This window comes from Hordeum vulgare, chromosome 7H (genome assembly GCF_904849725.1).
Source record: "Hordeum vulgare subsp. vulgare chromosome 7H, MorexV3_pseudomolecules_assembly, whole genome shotgun sequence".
Lineage (NCBI taxonomy): Eukaryota > Viridiplantae > Streptophyta > Magnoliopsida > Poales > Poaceae > Hordeum > Hordeum vulgare.
Genome location: NC_058524.1, coordinates 616,852,763 through 616,877,111, shown reverse-complemented (window position 1 = coordinate 616,877,111; position 24,349 = coordinate 616,852,763).

The window sequence follows — 24,349 nt, the reverse complement described above, 5'->3', positions numbered from 1 at the left end:
TAGGATTGGGTCTTGTCCATCACATCATTCTCCCAATGATGTGATCCCATTATCAATGACATCTAATGCCCATGATCAGGAAACCATGATCATCTATTGACTAACGAGCTAGCCAACTAGAGGCTTGCTAGGGACACATTGTGATCTATTTATTCACACATGTATTACTGTTTCCTGTTAATACAATTATAGCATGAACAATAGATGATTATCATGAACAAGGAAATATGATAATAACCATTTTATTATTTCCTCTAGGGAATATTTCCAACATGCCTTGTGTATACCAAATGTCACAACATAACTGGGTGACTATAAAGGTGCTCTACAGGTATCTCCGAAGGTGTCCATTGAGTTAGTATGGATCAAGACTCGGATTTGTCACTCCGTGTGACGGAGAGGTATCTCGGGGCCCACTCGGTAATACAACATCACACACAAGCCTTGCAAGCAATGTGAGTTAGTGTATGTCACGGGATATTGTATTACGGAACGAGTAAAGAGACTTGCTGGTAAACGAGATTGAAATAGGTATGCGGATACCGATGATCGAATCTCGGGCAAGTAACATACCGAAGGACAAATGGAATGACATACGGGATTATATGAATCCTTGGCACCGAGGTTCAACCGATAAAGATCTTCGGAATATGTAGGATCCAATATGGGCATCCAGGTCCCGCTATTGGATATTGACCGAGGAGTCCCTCGGGTCATGTCTACATAGTTCTCGAACCCGCAGGGTCTGCACACTTAAGGTTCAGCAATGTTTTATGTGTATTTGAATTATATGGTTGGTTACCGAATGTTGTTTGGAGTCCCGTATGATATCATAGATGTCATGAGGGTTTTTGGAATGGTCCGGAGACGAAGATTGATATATAAGATGACCTCATTTGATTACCGGGAAGATTTCGGCATTACCGGGAATGTACCGGGAGTGACGAATGGGTTCCGGATGTTCACCGGGGGGGGGGGGGGAGCCCACCCGGGGGAAGCCCATAGGCCTTAGGGGTGCCGCACCAGCCCTTAGTGGCCTGGTGGGACAGCCCAAGAGGCCCTATGCGCATGGGAGAAAGAAATCGAATGAAAAGAAAAAAAGGGGGGAAGTGGGAAAGTGGAGAAGGACTCCACCTTTCAATCCTAGTTGGACTAGGATTGGAAGGGGAGGACTCCCCCCCCCTTGCTTCGGCCGACCCCTTGGGGCTCTCTTGAGCCTCAAGGAAGGTCCCTCCCCCTCCCTCCTATATATACTGGGGTATTAGGGCTGATTTGAGACAACTTTGCCACGGCAGCCCGACCACATACCTCCACGATTTTTCCTCTATATCGTATTTCTGCGGAGCTCGGGCGGAGCCCTGCTGAGATAGATCACCACCAACCTCCGGAGCACCGTCACGCTGCCGGAGAACTCATCTACCTCCCCGTCTCTCTTGCTGTATCAAGAAGGCCGAGATTATCGTCGAGTTGTACGTGTGCTGAACGCAGAGGTGCCGTCCGTTCGGCACTAGATCGGAGCGGATTGTGGGACGGATCGCGGGACGGTTCGTGGGACGGTTCGCGGGGTGGATCAAGGGACGTGAGGACGTTCCACTACATCAACCGCGTTTCTTAATGCTTCCTGCTATGCGATCTACAAGGGTATGTAGATCGGAAATCCCCTCTCGTAGATGGACATCACCATGATAGGTCTTCGTGCGCGTAGGAAACTTTTTGTTTCCTATGCGACGTTCCCCAACAAAGTAAGGATCCAATCATGGAGCGATATAACTTTTGATCCACTCCTTTACCACTGAGATCATTGCCGAGCTTGCATTTGGTCGGCATAGGAAATTTGATCGGCTTGACGTCCTCGAGCTCAAACTTATTGAGCATGTGTTGAGTGTACTTGGCTTGTTTGATGAAGGTTCCTTCTCTTTCTTGTTTGATTTCAAAACCGAGAAAGAACTTCAACTCTCCCATCATAGACATCTCAAATTTCTCGGTCATTAGTGAAGCAAATTCTTCATTGAAAGATTTGTTAGGAGAACCAAATATAATATCATCAACATATAGTTGGCATATGAACAAATCCCCTTTGACCTTTTTGGTAAAAAGGATGGGATCAATTTTCCCAATCTCAAACCCACGATCTTGCAACCACTCAGTAAGGTACTCATACCATGCACATGGGGCTTGTTTAAGGCCGTAGAGTGCCTTCTTAAGTTTGTATACATGAGTGGGGAGCTTGGGATCCTCGAATCCCAGGGGTTGTTTGACATATACCAACTCATCTAAAGGACCATTAAGAAAAACACTCTTCACATCCATTTGTTGCAATTTAAAATCATGATGAGAAGCGAATGCAAGCAACATGCGAATAGATTCAAGATGAGCAACATGATCAGAAGTTTCACCGTAGTCAATACCCTCGACTTGGGAATATCCTTGAGCCACCAGTCTTGCCTTGTTTCGATTGACGACACCATTTGCATCCTCCTTGTTCTTAAAGATCCATTTGGTTCCAATGACATTATGTTCCTCCGTTGGCCTTGGCACTAATTCCCAAACTTGATTGCGCTCGAAGTTGTTAAGTTCATCATGCATGGCTTCAAGCCAATCCTCATCATCGAGCGCATCATGTACCTTTAGGGGTCCAACACACAAAACAAATGCGTGATGCATACAGAAGTTTCATAATTGTTGATGAGTGGTTACCCCCTTTTCGAAGCTACCAAGCACATTCTTGAAGATATGTTGTCGAACTCGGAGCCTGTTAGCTATCCTGGCAGCACGGCGCTTCCAGACTTCCCTACTTGAGCGGGCAGCAAAGATAGATGTCGATAAAATATTGCAAGAGCTTCTGAGAGAAGAAGAGTTGAAGTGGGCAGTAAGAGCTAAAGTTCATAACATTGTGTACGGTGATGATAATACTAAGTTCTTCCATTTAATTACAAATGGAAGACATAGAAAGAAGAAGATTTTCCAACTGGAGCAGGATGACGGTACAATTGTAGGGTAGGAGAACCTAAAGTTGTACATCTCTGGATATTACAAATAGTTGTTTCGAGCTCCGGTGAAAAGTTTTGTTATGATGTATGAGCGTTTGGTGGCGGATATCCCTCAGCATGGGAATTACGAGAATGAGGTTTTATTAGCACCATTTTTCAAGAAAGAGGTGTTTGAGGGTATATCTCAGTTGAAGAATGGTAAGGCTCCTGGCATGGATGGCTTTCTCGTAGAGTTTTACAAAAAATGTCGGCACATCATTAAGGATCATCTTATGCCTTTGTTTCATGATTTGTTCAATGGACAACTGCAGTTATTTCATCTTAATTTTGGTACGATCATGTTATTGCCAAAGAAGGAAGGGTCTGCTCGTATTGAGCAATTCCGTCCCATATTCTTACTGGACGTCGGCTTTAAGCTTTTTACTAAAGTTGGGACAAATAGATTAACTAGAGTTGCACACTCGATGTTGCAGCCAACTCAGATAACTTTCATGCCTCGACGAAATATACTGGAGGGTGTGGTAGTTGATGACCCACAAGTGTAGGGGATCTATCGTAGCCTTTTCGATAAGTAAGAGTGTCGAACCCAACGAGGAGCAGAAGGTATTGACAAGTGATCTTGAGCAAGGAATAACTGCAAGTACTGAAATGTAACTTTTTATGGGTTTTCTAGTATAAGCAACAAAGAAATAAATGCAAGTAAAGTAAATCGTGCCGAGGTGCAGCAAGTGGCCCAATCCTTTTGAACGCAAAGGATAAGCCGAGGGACTAAACTTATAAATACTAAGGCGTTCCCGAGGACACATGGGAGAGTTAGTCAAGTGCTTTCGCCATACTCTGCCTAGTACTATGTTTTGTATTGATAAGTGTTATGTGGGTGAATCTTAACTAGTGCATCGTCTAGGCTAAGACAAGTACACTCTTATGATTAATCACCCTTGCAAGCATCCGCAAATACAAGAGAGAAATTAAGGCAAAGCCTAACCATAGCAATAAGAATTAGGATCCAATACTCCCTCATGCAAAAGTATGCGAACTGGGGTTCAGGTCTCTGTCACTCCGGCAACCCATCATAAGCATTCTTTATACACGATGCATTCCCCTAGGTCCTTAAAAGGGCGAAGTGTTATGTAGTCAACGTTCACATAAAACCACTAGAAGAATAACACCATAACTTCAAATATCAATCAACACCTATTACTTCAACATCATATGACTACTAGCATCTAGACTTTTCCCATGTCCTCAAGAACTAACGGAACTACTCACAAGACATAAAAGATATCATGATCAGAGGTGATGAAAATATGATTAACAATCTGGTCATAACAATAATCCTCCAACAAAACTCAATAGCATTCACCACAAAAGAGTAATCAACACCGGTAGAATAGAGGGGATGAACAGTGCAAGGTACAACTCCGATTGCAATGGTGAAGTAGATGGGATGAAGGTGGAGATGGTGCTGGTGTTGGTGATGATGGTGATGATGATCTCGATGATGCCCGTGACGATGGTGATGACGATGAGGACGATCTCCCCTTCCGGGAGGAATTCTCCCCGACGGAATCTGCCCGCGGGAAGGTCTTTTCTTCTGTGTAGGTTTCCGCCGCGGAGAGGCGGCGGAATCGCGAAAACTCTTCTGTCCCCGTAAGTTTTAGGTCAAGAGGGACATATAGGCCAACAGAGAGCACCGGAGGCGGGACCCACCACCCAGGCGACCTCCTGGCGCGACCTAGGGGGTGCCCGCGCCAGCAGGTCGCTTGGGTGACCTGTGGCCCCCCTCTGGCTCTGCTTTGGCATGTCTTTGGGATCCGCTCGGAAACTTCTTCCCTCTGATTTTCAGCGCAGTTGGAGATGTTCTGATATCGCAACTCTTCGTGCTATTTTCTCCGCTAAATCCTGCGTCTGCTGTTTCGGCATCGGAAAGTTGTGAACTGTGTAAAATAAGCCAAAACACTATAAGTACATCATCGTAAAGTGAAATATATCAATGAATAGAGACAAATTATGATACAAAATAGTGATGCATTTTGGACATATCAGTAGTCCTACATGAAACGCTGCATGAAATCAATTCAAAGAAACTAGATGGTGTTATGTTCAAAACAGATTTCGAAAAGGTATATGATAAAGTGAAATGGTCTTTCCTATAGTAAGCCTTGCGTATGAAGGGTTTCAACGAAGTATGGAGGAAACATACTGACTCTTTTGTTAAAAAAGGATGTGTCAGAGTGAAAGTGAATGATGATATAGGTCACTACTTTGAAACGCATAAGAGTCTTAGACAGGGTGACCCAATGTGTCCTATACTGTTCAACATAGTAGCAGATATGTTGGCAGTAATGATAGGAAGAGCCAAAGAGGAGGGCGGAGTAGCACGACTCGTGCGACATCTAGTTGATGGTGGTGTGTCCATTTTACAATACGCTGATGACACTATTCTTTTCATGGAACGCGATTTGGATAAAGCTAGAAACATGAAGCTTGTGTTATGCCTTTTCGAACAATTGTCGGGGTTGAAGATTAACTTTAACAAAAGCGAATTATTCTGTTTTGGGAGAGACAAACACGAGCAAGATGCTTATAAACAACTGTTTGGGTGTGAACCGGGTACCTTACCGTTTAGTTATCTAGGAGTACCGATTCATCACTGTAGGCTAACTAATAAGAAATGGAAGTGGATCGAGGATCAATTTGAAAAAAAAACTAAGTTGCTGGAAAGACAAGCTCAGTTCCTTTTGTCCTTCTTTGAGGTGCCTGTCGGGGTACGGAAAAGGTTGGATTTCTATCGATCTAGATTCTTTTGGCGGAATGATGATGCTAAGCGAAAGTACAAACTTACTAGATGGGATATCATTTGTAGGTCGAAGGACCAGGGTGGCCTTGGGATTAAGAATTTAGAGGTTAAGAACAGATGTCTGCTTAGTGGATACAAATTTTGAGGAATAAATACCTACAAACTATAACTTTGGCCCATGTATCCGTCAGAACCAATGATTCACCTTTTTGGAAGGGCCTCATAAGGACAAAGGCAACTTTTTTTCAAAGGACTAAATTCATCATTGGAAATGGAGAGTCGACGAGATTCTGGGAGGATACGTGGTTAGGGGAGGCGTCGCTTGCTACTCAGTATCCATCTCTTTATAATATTGTACAACTTAAGGAAGTCTATGTTGCTATTACTACAGACTATTCCTCTAAATATATAATTCTGCAGAGCTTTAGCTGGAGATAGATGAGCATCCTGCTTGCATCTCGTTCGAAGGTTGATGGACATTCAACTTTCGCCCGAGGCTGACAGACTTCAATGGAAATTAAGTACGGATGGAATCTTTTTGGTCAAATCTATGTATCTAGATCTCGTAAATATGGGCCCAATCCCAAATTCATTACATATTTGGGAGGTCAAGGTCCCATTAAGGATCAAAGTCTTCATGTGGTTTGTTCACAAGGAGGTGATTCTAACGAAGGATAACTTGGCAAAACGTAATTGGGAGGGTAATAGGAGATGCAGTTTTTGTGATCAAAATGAAACTATCAAACACCTCTTTCTTTGTTGTCCGTTGGCTAGGATTGTATGGCGTTCTCTTCACATAACTTTTAATATTAACCTTCCTAGTAGCATATACACGTTATACGTTATTTGGGCGTGGGTACAGGGGCACCCTAGCTTGGCACAACATATCCGTATAGGAGTATGTGCTTTGTTGTGGTCGATTTGGAGCTGTAGGAATGATTTGGTTTTTAACAGACATACAAATACAATTTTTTTGCAGGTTATCTTCCGGGTCACTATATGAATCCTTATGTGGTCGTTACTAACTCCTGCGGGAGTCAGCCATTGGTTACTTGGTCTGCGCGATAGGAGATGGTAGTTCGGGTTATCTTCAATCGGTTTGGATGACGGTCTAATAATAAGATAGGTGTTTAGTCATCGAGGCCTATTTTCGCGGGTTATGACTCTTTTATTTCTTTTTATATGATGCTTTATGCCCGAGCTTCGCGTGAGCTTGTAATCGACTCCAAAACTATTTGCCTTACGTTTAATAAAAGACCGTATGCATCAGTTGATGCAGAAGACCGAGGTTAGCCTCCTTTTCAAAAAAATAAAAAAAGGTAAATTAATTTCTATACACACCATTTGTTGTCCCATTGACATCCGAAGAAAGGACCAGTCGGTTATGCCCGCATCTTTCACTGCTTGTTACTTAGTTGACTACAGAAATTAGTTAATTACAACATGATTAAGTAACTTGAAATGTTGAAGAACATATATGTTACAGAATCTTTTCCGAATAACACCTTTGCGATGACGGCCCTTGTCCTGGCCACCTCAAAGCTGCCACATAGTATAACTCATATTCTCCCTGTTTCTAAATATAATTTTTTTTAAAGGTTTTCATTAGAAGATTACATACGGATGTATATATTCATATTTTAAAGTATAGATTCATTCATTTGCTTCACATGTAGTCTTCTAATGAAATCTTTAAAAAGACTTATATTTAGGAATGGAGGGAATACATGCTAGAAACCATCACCTGTGAACCTGCAACACTGCCACTATATATATACCCGACATGGCGAAATGAAAATTTTATGGGCATCCAAAAACAATAAGATTCCAATATGTCTTGTTACTCAATCGTATTGTGCGCATTCATCCTCGAAGGTGATGCAACCAAACAGAAAAAAGTTATATGCATGTGTGTGTTGCTGTCTATTGCTAACAACCACACATATATACAGTGGCGGAGGGCGAAACTTTCTTGAGGTGGGGCGAACTCTTAAGCCAAAAATATTTTTTTTGTGGGCAACCAACATAAATAATACGAACAAATAGTGCACATCAATATTTCTTTGACATATTAGGGAGATTAGTCATATATAGTATACTTGATGGAAAATTGGGACAAATTGGTTGAGTTGGACCCATCTCTATGTAAGCATATCTAACATCATATCTAATATTGGGGCTAAATCCATCAAGTGGAATGCATCATTTATCTAATCCATTGAAAAAACGGCGATACCTTCATTCTTCTCAACTATGGCTTCTACGGAATCTGGAATCTCTTCCATTTGTTGAGAGGGCGAGGAAAGTGCATTCTTTGTTTCCATGGTATTGGCTTGATTTTGTTGAACAGATTGGCTGGGAGCGTTGCCACTTTCCCGTCTACTTGGATTGGAGATGCCGCCCCCGCGCTCGCTGGAAGTGGCCCCGCCGCCACGCGCGCTCGAAGCCCCTCTTGGCCGCCCCGTGCTTGCTGGTGCTGGCCGTCGCCCCCTCGGCCCACGCGCCTCGCCTCCGCCCCTATGCTTGCTGGGCGCTGCTAGGGTTCTTTTCTCCTGTGACGACTGGATCGAGCGAGGATGGACGACTCTTTTTTTTTTTTTTGAGGGGTGCGAGGATGGACGACTCGATCGAGAGAGCGAGCGAGCAGGAGAAATCGCATGTGGGCTGGTGAGGTTGGTTGGGGCCGGCCCGATAAGGTGGCCATGTTACATCTCAGCCTAATAAAACGTTTTACAATTATTATTAGCGACCAGATAGATTAGATCACGGTATATACGTATACCTAGTAAAAAAATACGAAAAATCAAGGTAGGGCGAGCACCCCACCTCCCCCTACCGGGTCCTCCGCCTGTGCATATATAGGCGATTGCTATCTAAATCAGATGAACGAAAGTTGGTCCATACCCGAGTGGAACAAGAAGTAAATACTGCAAACAGATCAAAGAAAGTTGGTGCGTGCCACAGAGGGGCACCAAGTACATTTTGCTGATCACAAGAAAATAGTCGATCTGTGCCGGCATGTATAAGGAGACGGATACAAACCACCCACCAACAAGATGACACTTGTTCAGGGTGGACATGTTGAACTTGTGGCGGCGCCAATCAGCCCCTTTGCTCTGGCCACCATGTCGTGCAGATTTCCCTGCTCCTCTGAAACCAAACCCATGTACTGTTCCACCTTTGAAAGAACATCCACCATCCCTTGTTGCTTGAAGATGAATGCGTAGCCATCACAGGATTCCGCGATGCATAATGTGAGCTGAACCAGCAGCCTCCTCGTGTCTAGGAATTCATCAGCACCCGGTATCTTGCGGGCCTTGAGTTCACCTACCAATTTCTCAACAAATGACACAGCATTTGCGGAAGAATTCGGTACAGGGGTAATGCCCGCACTGTTGGCTTTTGAACGTGCGTATGCAGCTGTACAGGCGTGTCTATGCGATTCTTGCTTCGGCCGGCTACTTGACGGAACTTGCGTAACTAGCGACACGAATAAAACTGATCGATGGATTTGATGGCTAAAGGCCCGTGTCGAGCCTTTGCTTTGTATTGCTTTTCGTTTTTCTGGTGTTACAATCAACACCCCTAGGGTGTCTTTTATACACGTCCACAAGGGACTATGGAAATAGACTAGGACTAGGAATCCTAATACTACTAGGACTCGGTTTGGCTTTCTTTCCTAATCCTACATGAGCAACATGATTAACATCTACATTCACCTCCTTAATCTTGTTGCTTGACTTCACTTCTTGCACTCCGACTTTCCTCCTCATCTCGATGAACTTCTGTCGACCGAGGGACTTGGTGAAAATATCGGCAAGTTGGTCTTTCGTGTTCACATGTTGAACCTCGATCAACCCTTCTTCAATGCACTCCCGGATATGGTGGAACCGGGTATCTATGTGCTTGCTCCTTTCGTGATGAACCGGATTTTTGCACAACGAGATTGCAGCTTGGTTATCGATCTTCAGTGACACCTTCTGCACCTCCCGCTTTGCAAGAATAGCTAGGAGTCTTCTCAGCCACACTGCTTGACAAGCCGCCGTGCTTGCCGCTATGTATTCTGCCTCGCATGAAGACAGTGCCACCACCTTTTGCTTCTGAGAATTCCAGCTAATCGGATTCGGGCCAAGGTAGAAAACCATGCCCGTTGTGCTCTTTCGGTCATCAACATCACCTGCCATGTCACTATCTGAATATCCACGAAGGATCAATCCTTCCTTTCCCTTTCTGTACGTGCAACCAAGATTAATGGTGCCTTTCACATAGCGCAAGATTTGATTGACCGCGCTCATGTGCTCGGTTGTCGGATTCTCCATGAAACGACTCACGATCCCGACTGAATAAGCCAAGTCAGGTCGGGTATGCACCAAATATCTTAGGCTGCCCACAACGCTTCGATACATTGTGGTGTCCACCGGCGGATTTGAGCTACGCTTGCTCAACTTGTGACGTTGGTCCATTGGAACTTGTGTCGCGTAGCAATCTGACATGCCACACTTGTCCAATAACTTGACCGCGTAAGCCGATTGACATAGGGAAATCTCCCCGGAGCTTTGCTTCACTTCGATGCCCAAGTAATAGCTGAGTAATCCCAGATCACTCATGCTAAACTTGTTCTTCATTTGCGCCTTGAAACGTTCAATTTTTTTGTACGCTATCTCCGGTGATAATCAGATCGTCGACATAAACTCCAACTAGCAGGTTTGAGCCTTTGGAGTTCTTTGTATAGACTGCGTGCTCGAGGGGACATCTCTTGAACCCGAGCGAGACCAGACTTCGGTCTAACTTTGAGTTCCAAGCTCTTGGCGCTTGCTTCAACCCGTAAAGTGCCTTCTTGAGCTTGTAAACTTTCCCTTCTTCGCCTTTCTTCTCGTAGCCGAGGGGTTGTTCCACGTACACTTCTTTTGTGAGATCGCCGTTGAGGAAAGCGGATTTAACATCCATATGATGAACCTTCCAATCCTCTTGTGCTGCCAAAGCTAGGAGCACTCTCACCGTCTCGATTCGAGCAACCGGTGCAAACACCTCATCATAGTCAACTCCTTGACGTTGAACGTACCCCTTTGCAACGAGTCTTGCCTTGTACTTCACAATGGCACCCTCCGTGTCCTTCTTTAACTTGTAAACCCACTTCAAACCTATCGTCTTTTGGTTTGGAGGTTGGGTTACCAAAGTCCACGTGCCATTGCTCTCAATTGCCTTCATCTCCTCATCCATGGCGTGCGTCCAGCTAGGACTTTTTCTCGCCTCTACGAAGTTCGCCGGCTCCTCAACTCCGAACACACATAGTCCGGAGTACTCGAGCGTAACTGGCTTTGTGTACTTGTAGACTTTCTTGAGGGTCTTGTAGCGACGAGGCCCTGAGGAGTCCGTTGTGGCTTGCGAAGGAGGCGACACAAATTGTGTCGGCGTTGATGCACTTGAGGAAGACGGCTGAGACCTTGATGTGTCATCGACATCCGTGTCGTCGGCGTAGTCGTTGTGACCGTGACCATCATCTTGATTGTCGTCGTCACTATGCGCCTCGTTGTTGATGTTGTCGTCGAGATCTCCGCCTGTGTCGTGCGCGGCGTTGTCGCTATCTCCTTGCGACCTATGCGCGTCGTCGTCGGTGTCGGCACCATGATGATCACTACCGTTGTGGTCACCTTGGTTGGGCGTCTTGCCAATCACCTGGACATCCTCCCCTGCATCATCATCAGTTGGAAATTCAACTACAAATATGTTACTGTTTGGAGCATCGTCGGCTGCGGCGCTCCAATTCCACGCTTGGTTTTCTTCAAACACGACGTCGCGTGAAATCCGTAGACGCTTGGTTTGTGGATCGTAGAAACGGTATGCCTTGGTGCCAGAACTGCTCTCGTATCCGATGAACACCATCTTGGTGCTACGATCGGCAAGCTTTGAGAGGTGCGGCTCCGCCGTCTTCACATGTGCCACGCACCCGAATGTCCGTAGATGAGACACATTCGGCTTACGTCCGTAAATTGCTTCATACGGAGTCTTGCCGATCACCGCCTTCGTTGGAGCCCGGTTGAGAAGATAGACCGCCGTCGAGACAGCTTCTCCCCAAAAGGTCCCCGGCAGGTTCTTGCTCTTGAGTAAACTCCTTGCCATGTCAACGACGGTTCGATTGCGCCTTTAAACGACCCCATTCTGCTGCGGCGTGTAAGGTGCCGTGAGGAACCTCTTTATGCCAATCTTCTCGCAGTAGTCGTTGAACTCATTCGACGTAAACTCTCCGCCGCGATCTGTCCGTAGAGCGCGAACCTTCAGCTTGTGTTCCATCTCTGTTGCAGCCTTCAATTTCTTGAACGCTTCAAATGCCTCATCTTTAGATCGTAGGAGAATGACCCACATATATCTCGAGTAGTCGTCTACCACAAGGAAGAAATACTTCTTTCCAGCGTGAGTTGCCGGGGTGATAGGGCCACATAGATCACCATGGAGCAGCTCGAGTGCATCACTTGCACGATAGGTAGACTGAGCAGGGAATGGCCTGCGGTGCTGTTTTCCAACCAAGCACCCGTCACATACTCGATCAACATGGTCGATAACTAGCATCCCGGATACCATCTGAAGATCGTCATCACTCCGCTCTCTATATTCACCTTGCATCCATTCTCGTCAAGCTTCCCAATAGAGATGATGTTGTTGCGCAGCCGTGGGATGTAGTACACTCCGGTGAGTATGCGATGTTCGCCTGTGAGACCCTCAAAGAGGACAGATCCTTGCCCGCAAATCTCCACAGCTGGACCATCACCGAACTTGACCGAGCCTTCAACATCGTATTCCAGCTCGAGGAATTTCTCCTTGCACCCCGTCATGTGGTTACTGGCACCCGTGTCGAGATACCACGACACGTTCTGATCACCGGATAACTTTGGTGTCACTTTTTCCTCATGAAGTAGCACCTTCCGGCTTGGTTTTACAACCACCGTTTCAGCGAGATCACAAACTTCGGCCATCAGAAGACCTGGACCTTCGTCTTCCTGCTTTGCCAAATTTGCCTTGATCTCCCGCTTGTTAGGCTTTGGACAATCCTTCGCAAAGTGACCCATCTTATTGCAGTTATAGCACTTGACCTCGGACAAGTCCAAGTTCCGTGGTTTCTGCTCTTTAGATTGGCCCGCCTTACCACGACCTTGTGGTTTGCCTTTTCCTTTGCCTTTTCCGGTTTGTCCATCGCCCTTCGTGTTGCTTGAGCCTTCGCCACCGTCACGCCTTCCTTTGCTACTTGGGGCCTCCCAGTCTGTGCGCGAGTACATGAGTTGGTCACTACCTCCTCCTTTGCCTTTTCGACAGCCACGAGCATTCTCTTCCCACGTCCGCAGGCGTCCGATCGCCTCCGTTATGGTCATGTGGTCGATGTCGTAAAGCTGCTCGAGCGTGCCGATGATGTACGTGAATTTATCAGTCACTGAACTGAAAAACTTCTCCACGATCTCGGTCTCCTCGAGCTTTGAACCAAGCGCGCGGATCTCTCCCACCAGAGTAGTAAGACGCATGGCATAGTCGTTCACCGATTCAGTTTCCTCCATCTGCAACTTGTGAAATTGGCGCTTCAGCACTTGTGCCCTTGCCTTGGTGACGCGATCTTCTCCGATCCTCATCTCCTTGAGTGCGTTCCACGCCTCTCTTGCCGTCTCGAACTCCGCCAATGTCATCAGCACGGAATCCGGCACAGACTGGGCTATGGCGGCCATGGCATCTTCGTCAGACTTGTCATCGACGTCGTCGTCCGTGATTGCCTGCCACACTCGAAGAGTTCGGAGAATAATCTTCATCTTCACCGCCCACACGCCGTAGTTGGCGTCGGTGAGCATCGGGTACTGGATGGGGATGTTGCGATGCGCCTGGACGTTGGCGCCGCTCGTTCCTCCACCACTGGTTGCTGACTTGACGCCCTTCTTCACCTTGTCGCCGTTCTTGTTCGCCTTGGCACCGCCGCTGCCGGACTTGACCGACTCAGCGTCGCTGTCCGTCATCGTAGATCGTAGATCGTCGAGGCTCTGATACCAATTGTTGGCTTTTGAACGTGCGTATGCAGCTGTACAGGCGTGCCTACGCGATTCTTGCTTCGGCCGGCTACTTGACGGAACTTGCGTAACTAGCGACACGAATAAAACTGATCGATGGATTTAATGGCTAAAGGCCCGTGTCGAGCCTTTGCTTTGTATTGCTTTTCGTTTTTCTGGTGTTACAATCAACACCCCTAGGGTGTCTTTTATACACGTCCACAAGGGACTATGAAAATAGACTAGGACTAGGAATCCTAATACTACTAGGACTCGGTTTGGCTTTCTTTCATAATCTTACATGAGCAACGTGATTAACATCTACACGCACTGCAGATTTGTGAAGCTAAGCTGATCAGTGCCTCCATCTGCTTGTCCTCCGCGTCGACTATTCTTCCCAAGACCTACATATACGGTACACCGGAAGTGTTAGGTGACATATGATTACTTCACGGTTAGTTATCAATTGCACGGCAATGAAGCACATTTTTTTATAAAGACAATGAAGCACATTAACTACCGTATAAACAATAGTCGTATGTATCCAAATTTGAGAAGTGTACGTCTACACTAATTACCCATTAGGAGTAGCACAAAATGAAAAGGTAAAATGGTAATAACTGTTTGTTGAACTAGCAGGCTTCCTTACCGTCCACCACTCTTGTCCTGATCAAGCAAGCGCCTGATAGATATCATTTTAATTGAACATTTCAGTTTAAATGAGGCACAACTGTAGAAGGAATGAACTAACTATTTGTAAGAAAATGGCGATCATAATAAGTTCGAAATGACAGTGCATACAAAAAATTTAACAATATAAAACTAAAAGGCAACACATGTAACGTAAAGGAACTCAAAAGTACTAGGAAATTCAAAGGACTCACCACTGTCAAGGTAGATGACAGGTGATCCCTTGAATCTTGATGGCTCAGCACTAATTGTGTGGGATTTTCGCACAATTTCTGGAGTAGGCTTGCAGCTTGGTATACATGCTGACCACGCTGAAGCTTGTTGGCTAGATCCCTGATAAGCCCGTTCTTTGTATCCAACATATTAGAGCAGTGGCCAGGGCTCTCAGTTGCCAGCATCGCAAGTGCTTCCCCTGCCACTGGTGCTAACAGTTCATCATCCCTAAGAAACGCTTGCACCAGCTTGTCGATGATAACTTGGACTGTCCAAATCTTTTGCCTTGTTTTCTTATCAATTGCGATCTTGGCAATGATATCCATTGCCAGTTTTGATTGCTCTAGGTAGCAGGAGCTTCCCTCCAACTCCAAGATCTCGGCTAGATTGCCAATCAGGAAGGCATTCTCATAAAAACCTTGTCCCAGTGTTATGCCGATTTCCCCTTTGACGCTCGCAAGCTTGGCAACTAATTTCAACGATGAAGTGGATATCTCTTCCCGCCGCGCTGCTGTTGTGCCACTGCCATGCATGCAGCTTATGAATCCTATGATCTTTGGGATTAGCTCTGTTGCTCTGCTGATTTCTTTGCAGTTGTGGAGATCATGAGCAAGCCCTTCAAGAATTTGCATGCCCAGTGCAGGGAGTGATGCCTTATCATTTGATTCCTTGTGCGGAATCAACCACAGATTATTGAGGTTCTGCCAGAACCTATGTATCCCCGCCATCATAAAAAGAAAGAATTTGTAAATCAGAGAGCAACCTCGTACCGTTGGCTCGTTCACTCCCTGATTGCTGAACGAGGAATGGTTTGAACCATTGCTGTTTACTATCTGGATATGAATGCCCCCTGTCATCTGTTGATCTTGGGCATCAAGAAGTGAAGAGACCTTTTGCATGGCTGCAGGGATCCCGACAATCTGTACATATGGAGCAATATGAGACATGACTTTTGCGGCGAATAGCCTGATATATGCATCTTCCTTGACTGTCCAACCCAACATGCTGATCAATGTGGTCACTGCCTTGGTGGAGGTGGTGATTACAGAGATAAGCTTAGTGTCATTGGAGTTAGGGGTCTTGTGCTTCTGCAAAAAGGAGTCCAATATTCGAACGGCAGCACGCTTCTTGTCCCGCGAGGCATCGGGGTCCAGGCAGTCAATAGCAAAGGTGACAAGGCCAATCTTGTTTGTAGTATTGAACAGACTTCCATGCAAGAAGGTGTCATAGGCTTGTTCATAGTAGAGATCGACGGATTCCACCCCCAGCTTATCTACTAGTCCACAACCAAGGGCCAGTGATCTCTGAAGAAAGAAGGAGAATGGCACCAGTACGCATGCTGCCATATATAGTATCCCTTGGCACAACACCATCATGTACAAGCACACCACCGCTGCCCAAATAATTTGGTCTTCGGTGTCTACTTTAATGTCTTTCAAGAAAACCCCTGCCCCCCCCGGAGAGTAGGATTCGCACCAAAGCCATTGGTATTTGTAGGTTGCCTAGCACCGATGTACCACACACCATCAACAATTCTAGAGGGTTTAACCAGGTCCATAGTCCATAAATTGCTGCGACAAAAATTGCTGCGACAACAAATGCGGCACGCAATAGTCGTGCAACTACTTTAACCTTTTTGCGAAATGGAAAATTATCACCTGGCGGTCCAAACCTCGCTGAAATGTAGATGCCGAACCATAAAACAACAATTGAGTAATCAATCCAGTCATAACAGCAATAGGTTTTTGTGTAGCAGAGTGAAAACCCAGCCATTAAGAGAGTAGCTATGGGAAAAAGTTGGAATAGTATGTGGCTTTCCTTCTCGCTCATGTATCCGATAAATGAGTAAAACCCCAACTTGTGTATTATCATCAGTAACCCCAGTAATTTGAGGAGGTCACGAAACATGTACTGAGGCGGCAAGAGTGGGTAAATTAAATAGTGACTCACAAGCAGCCACAGGCAAGCTGTCATCATCGCTGCATTCATATAATACAGAGATCCGCTGCCTAGCTCCATCCTTTTCAGCTTGATAGCTCCTGTAGTCTTGAATAGAAATTGGTCATCCAATCTGCTTTGCCGGCTAAACGCCCTGCATATATATATATATGTATGTATATACTCAATAAACAGTTCAAAGAGTTTTGTAGTAAATTGTATAGTTTTTTTGATAAAGGGAATATATTAATATCACGAAAGATACCAAATACACCCAGCCTCTGCACCAACAAGACATCCAAAGACATCAGGAATGCACACAACGAAGAACAAAATAAACAAGAAAGAAAATAAAACCAAAGACCCCGTCGCGGTGTACAACACCTCCCAACAGAAGCACTCTAACCGCCACCGAACCATAAAACACCAGTACTACAACCTAGGCTCTCCAAAAGCAACGCCTTCGAGAAGGAAACAATGCACAAGCGTTGTCGTCCCTCGATGAAAGATGTTGGGTTTTTACCCCGGAGAAAGACCGAGTTTTCAAAACAATGCCTTCAACCAGGCAAGCCATTGCCAGGTACAACCAATCAAGGCCGGACCTTGGGTTTTCACCCTGGAAATCAAGGCTCAGTACTCGACGAGCACCATCAAAGATGCAGTTCCAAAACAATGCCTTCACAAGGCCATTGCCAGGTACAACCAATCAAGGCCGGACCTTGGGTTTTCACCCTGGAAATCAAGGCTCAGTACTCGACGAGCACCATCAAAGATGCAGTTCCAAAACAATGCCTTCACAAGGCCATTGCCAGGTACAACCAATCAAGGTCGGACCTTGGGTTTTCACCCTGGAAATCAAGGCTCAGTACTCGACGAGCACCATCAAAGATGCAGTTCCAAAACAATGCCTTCACAAGGCCATTGCCAGGTACAACCAATCAAGGCCGGACCTTAGGTTTTCACCTTGGAAATCAAGGCTCAGTACTCGACGAGCACCATCAAAGATGCAGTTCCAAAACAATGCCTTCACAAGGCCATTGCCAGGTACAACCAATCAAGGCCGGACCTTGGGTTTTCACCCTGGAAATCAAGGCTCAGTACTCGACGAGCACCATCAAAGATGCAGTTCCAAAACAATGCTTTCACAAGGCCATTGCCAGGTACAACCAATGAAGGCCGGACCTTGGGTTTTCATCCCGGAAATCAAGGCTCGGTACTCGACGAGCACCACCAAAGATGCAGTCCACCTGTGTTGCCACCCCCGCTTGCTGAGACTGCTGTTGCAAACCGCCGTGCACCCGACACACAGGAAGAACCCGTGCCGCGTTGTCATCAACACAACAACCAACCACCAATCTCAACCACCATGAGTTTCTCCAACTCTGTTAGATCCATGGAGATCTATGTCCCATATCACTGAACGGTAGACGAAGCTTCACACCACGCCCCGGAAGGGTGCGCATGACCGCATCGATTCCTCTCTAGATCTCCAGTAGAATCATGTACCATACTGCGGAGATCACGGAAAAGAAGACCGGAACACGACGACGGCCAGATCAAGGTGGTCGACAGCCGTGCCGAAACTCCGCAGGGCCGGACCCCCTATAATCGATACATGGCCAACAGCTCCCACGCTACCGGCCATCACCGGTTGCCCGTCCCACCGGAAGAGGCCGATAGAACGAAGGCGACCCTAGCCGCCACGCCCGCATGCGCTGCGACGAGCCACGCTATGGCGGAGACGAGCACGCAATGCCCGCACGGGCGCCGTAGCCGTGGCCCAGCCGGGCCCAGACCACCGCCAGCCGGGCCACCGCCCCGATCCGCCGCTCCACCACCGCGAGAACCCGCCACCTGGCCGGATCGAGTGTCGTGCCGAACTGTGTGCGACCCATCAGCTCGTCCTCTCCGCGCGAAGAAGAATAATATATAGGGGTGCGCCATCCTTGCCCTCACCGCCGCTCCACCACCGCGAGAACCCGCCACCTGGCCGGATCGAGTGTCGTGCCGAACTGTGTGCGACCCATCAGCTCGTCCTCTCCGCGCGAAGAAGAATAATATATAGGGGTGCGCCATCCTTGCCCTCACCGCCGCTCCACCACCGCGAGAACCCGCCACCTGGCCGGATCGAGTGTCGTGCCGAACTGTGTGCGACCCATCAGCTCGTCCTCTCCGCGCGAAGAAGAAGAATATATAGGGGTGCGCCATCCTTGCCCTCATCGCCGCTCCACCACCGCGAGAACCCGCCACCTAGCCGGATCGAGTGTCGTGCCGAACTGTGTGCGACCCATCAGCTCGTCCTCTCCGCGCGAAGAAGAAGAATATATAGGGGTGCGCCATCCTTGTCCTCACCGCCTTGGACGGCCAGGGTACCGCCACCACCACCGCCGGCGGCTGCCAGGGAAGCCTAGAGGTTAGGTTTTTTTGGTGGATGCGTGGTCGCCATGGAGCCGCATGCGCGTGCGACCCGAAGGCGTAGGGTTTGGGTGGGCACAAGCCATCTTAACGCAAAGGGAAAGAAACACAGACATATAGTAATAGCTATGTTAAGAAACCGAACTGAATGGACTATTCATCTAGACCCGGGTCCTATATGAAGATGTACCTGGCATCTTCACCGTGAAGTCGATGTACTCAAGCCTCATTGACACAATAACAATACCCAAGTCCAATCATATCTAAAAGGTGAAAGTGCCTTTGTATCATAGTCTTCATTTGGTTTATCCACAAGAAGGTGATTCTTACCTAAAAAAATTTGGCAATGCGAAACTGGGAAAGTAAACTTTGTTCCTTCTGTGACCATGATGAGACTATCAAACACCTTTTTCTCCAATGCCCACTAGCTAAAATCCTATGACAAACAGTCCGTATAGCATTTAGTATCACACCACCGGATATCATTGATATGTTCTTTGGGACGTGGCTAAATGGGATCGACATAATTATTGCCACACATATTTGTATAATTTGGGCTATATGGAACTGCAGGAATGACGTGACCTTTAACAAATTATCAAATGTTAATTTCTTGCATGTACTCTACCGGGCATCGGCGTTGATCCGTACATGATCGTTATTCACTCCTGCGGAAATCAGGGAGCCTTTGGTTATTAGGTCTATCTGATGGAAGATAGTAGCACGGGATATCTACAATCGATTTGGATGGCGATCGAGTAATATGATGGATGGTCAGGCATCTAGGCCTATTTTTGCCGGTTGTGGCATCTGTTCTATCTCCTTAGATAATTTTGTTGTCACTTTGGAGCTTGTTTGGAACCTTTGGATATTTATTTGATTTCATAAATAAAGTGGATGCATGCATCGTTTGGATGCAGAGTCCAGAGGGAACCCTTTATTTTTTTTTAAAAAAAGAGTCATGGTAGCAAATAGTAGCAAGACAACACAAGTGTGAACAAGATTCGCCGAGCGCATATACACTCCATGGAGCTTTGATCAGACATTCAGACGCCTTGTGGCCAGGAGAAGCATCGAGGGGGAGGAAACAGCAATAAAAAACCGTGTCAAACCCTAAGGAGGAGTGCACTAACTTTGGGGGCGCAGGAGGAAAGGGGGAGAGTTACTGTTGAAAATTTCGTTTCCAGAAAATCCGTCTTTCATCGCGGCGCATAAACTAGAATAAAATAGTAGCAGAAAACTGAAGTAGCACCAACCTGAAACCCTCGACGACGATTATCCAACCGCCCATAACAAAATTTCTGCCCAGGTGCTCCGAGAATCCGCCAAGCACAGCCACCGTGGCCCAGATGAATGCCAGGGTGCCCAGGGCGTCACCTATCCTCTCTAGCAAGGCGATGAAGCGGAGAAAGGAATTGAGCCATTTCTCTGCTCTCATCCTTGACCCACCTCGGCACTCGGCGGCTGTTTGCTGCTGAGCTAGCTCTGGTCTCCTAGCTAGGCTTCTTCAGATCTGGTTAGGCTTTGCGCATTCCCTTTCCACACGGGCAGTAGCAATGTGTTTCCCACGTAGGTGAACTTCTAGGAAAATGGTTCCCGCTGGGCTGCGACTGACTACGCTCGTGTCTCTCGGACATATGTGCCTTTAATTTGTAAGTACGTAGGCACCTATATTACTGTCTGCTCCAAAAGTTGTGAGCAGTACCATGTAACCATATAATACGTACCGGTATAATGTTAAACCTTTCTGCAAAGTACTAATACAATAGACCGGGGGGACTCAGGACCATGGTCTCGTTTCGCGGCAATGCCGTCTCCGGCGACTAGTAGTGCAAGGTAGAGCGTGCTGCATTCGTCGCAACGTTGGTTATACTAATGTAACCATATTATGGCTAAACATCTCTGCAAAGTATACTTATACAAATAGACAGCAGGGACCAAGTACTGGTTTCGCGGCAATGCCATCGCATATGCCAAGTAGTGTAAGATCGAGCGTGCTGCATCCCTACCTGACAGCATTTTAAATTTATATTGACACCAATTGTACGTGGTATCACTGAGTTGCTAAACCTCTGCTAGCTCACTTTGAGATCGCAATAAGACAGGAAATCAACTGAAAGTCATGGTTCAAGTCATAGTGTGTGCCTCGCCATTGACAAGTATGCCGTCTCCCGCTGAAAAAAAAAATACTAGTATGGTGCCCGGCATTGCCATGTGTATTTTAAATCTTTTGTTACTATAATATATAATCATAATGCATGTCAAATTCTGCATGTATAGAAAAGATAACCAATAACAGTCGGAAAATAATTAAAATCCAGTCAACTTACAATGTACAAGTTGATAAAAAATGAAATGTGATGATGTATACATAGAAAACGATGATCCAACTAATGATCTATTACAAATTAAGATCTACTTGATGCGCTTAAGATAGTACTACTACAATATCAGAAATGTTGTCTTTAATTTCATTCTTACTATGTTTGAGTAAGTATAATAAAATTTCTTCCTCAGTTCATAACCATCTTGCACAAACAACATACGTAATTAGTACGAATATTTCATATTGGAGGTCTAAACATGTGAAACAGAGTATATTCACCTTGCAAGCTAGACAAATAAATCGATACCGTTCCCTGAAAGCATAAAATCAAAACCAAAACATCTAGACACATCCCTACAATTGAATAAATTAATATTCTCTTGAATATTGTGATAAGAAAAATATTTTATCTTGAATGTTATAATAATGAGCCAAATATAGTGGTAAGAGAAATGACTGATTGATGTCAATTTCTTTAAGCATGCAGACATAATTTATCTTCATGATATAACAATGAGCGTAACTATTTAAAAACAAAAAAACAATTTGATAAACCTGGTCAAAGTATAAACCTGGTGGGACAACATTTGTATTTTGTTTTTTGGGCTTTCATATGGGCTATCATCGCTTGCCTATTTTTTGTTGTATAAAACTTGCTGAATTTTTGACCCCTTCCAACGACGCCGTCCCAGGACCCTTGTTCATGGATTATTTTCTAATGCCGACATAATCCATCTCCATCTCGTTAACATTCTACAAAATCAAACATATACAAAAATATGCAATTTGAGTATTATATCATGTGCGACATATAAAGAAGAACAATTATTTGCATGCGCCTCTTCTCGTTGTGTAACACTCATAGAGTTTTCTGTCGGGTGCATCATCACTGCGTTCATCCCTATTTCGGTCTACATTTTCCAAGTATCATCCAAATCCATCAGTTTTTCTATGACCTATAAAAGTGGAAAATATAAGTAAGTATTAGAATAAAAAAAACATATATTCATTGGCCAGCTGCTAGACATGAGAGGTGCCCATTTTTAACTAAATTGGGTGACATGGTATATTTGAATACGTCACTTGGTGATGATTATTCACGGGAATTTACTGTTTAAGGCATGTGATATAGTTCAGTATAGAAAATATGTTACATTTCTCTAGGAGTAACCATCCCATTCCATTTTATAGAAAGAAGGACTTATTTCCTAAAAATAAAGCATTTCCTTATTTATCTTAAAAATAAAAAACAGGTCACCCCTCTCACCCTTTCACTCCACAGGCACAAGCCCTCTCTCACATCTCACTCTCCCCGCACAAGTCGCCGACGCCATCTCTCCCCGCCACGGCGTTGCCACCACCATATCTCCCAACTAGTGAAAAAGAGGGCATCAGTCCCGATTTCAGAGGGCTTTTAGTCCCTGTTCTGCAATCGGGAGATTTTTTGAACTTTTGAACATATGTCAAATTCGTTAATTATTTTTATTTGAGATTTGTTTTTGAAATTTTGGAACATGTATGATCATTTCGTCAACTTCTTGATATAATTTTCGTAAAATGAATAGTAGAATGAGAAAATTAACATAAATTAAAATGAAAAATGAAAAAGCACCATAAAAGGAAGAAAAAAAATGGCGACAACCCCATACTGGGCCCGCGCAAATCGCGCAGGAGTGTACGATTTTAGGCACCGGCGAGAAAAGGGGTATTTGGGTAAGGACTTGAGCCAAGACTTTCAAGGCGTGCCACCACAGATGGTGTGCGTATCGCCTTTACAGAACACTATACTTATCATTTAGTCCGTTTCTTCTCATCATTTCTTTTTTCTGTTTTCAATTTTCAATTTCTATTTTCATTTTGAGAATATTATAAAAAAATACATTGCACAAATCAATTTACTAGTTATTTTTTGAAATGTCCATCATGCAGTGTAAAAACCTGGAATGATTTTGTTTTTGCCACTCTAGATTTTGCCCATTTTCCTTACGCCACTCAATATTTTCACATTTCACTTTTGCCACTCCTAGTTTTTAACAATTATCACAATTTCCATTTTCATAGCAAACATTGTTAGAAATTCAAAAAGTTTATGAAAATAAAAAAAGTGAGAGAAAAATTTCACGGATTTTGAAAAAATAATCATGAATTTAGAAAAAAGTTCAACGATTTTGAAAACAAGTAAATGTATTTTCAAAATTAAGATTCATGAATTTTCAAAAACTTTGTGAAGTCCGCAGGTTATTTTATACGTAGGAAGCACCTGAAATAAAAAGGAAAACTAATTTTTTATACAGTACGGACCGAAAAAATAGAGACGAAATTACATGACTTGAAAATAATGTTCCCTTAATATATTTTTATTCCTATTTTCTCATACGCATCCACTAGTTTTGATTTCTAACATATGATTAACATTCTTTTTTAGAATACATGTATTTTTTTAATACATCATATACATTGTTTTAATGTCCCAGATTTTTTTTTGAAATGTTTGAACATTATACAAATGCGACGTACATTTTAAAATTGCACACATACATATTTTTACAATATTTAAATATATATTGAAATGTCACATAGTATTTTTTATAATGATGTAATATTTTTAAAATGTCAAAAGCACCAAAGTATAAGTGTATCCGAAAAAGGATAAATGGACCAGCCCCATGCGGAGGATGGGTGCCTGACGATGGTAACATTGTTGTTCCTGGGCCCATCAGTCAGACGTATCCCCTTTGACATTTGTCACGTCAGTATTTTATGCTTTAAATGATGTTAGGGTTTAATTTAAAATGGAATTGCGTAGTTTAAGATATTGACATCAATTTTGATGTGAGGGTTTATTTCGTCGGACCTCTGTAAATTTAGGTTTTAAAATAAACTATTTCTATTTTTTCTGTGGAGGAAACACGCGTGTCACTTGCCCACTGACAAAGAGAAGGGCGAGAGACTCTAG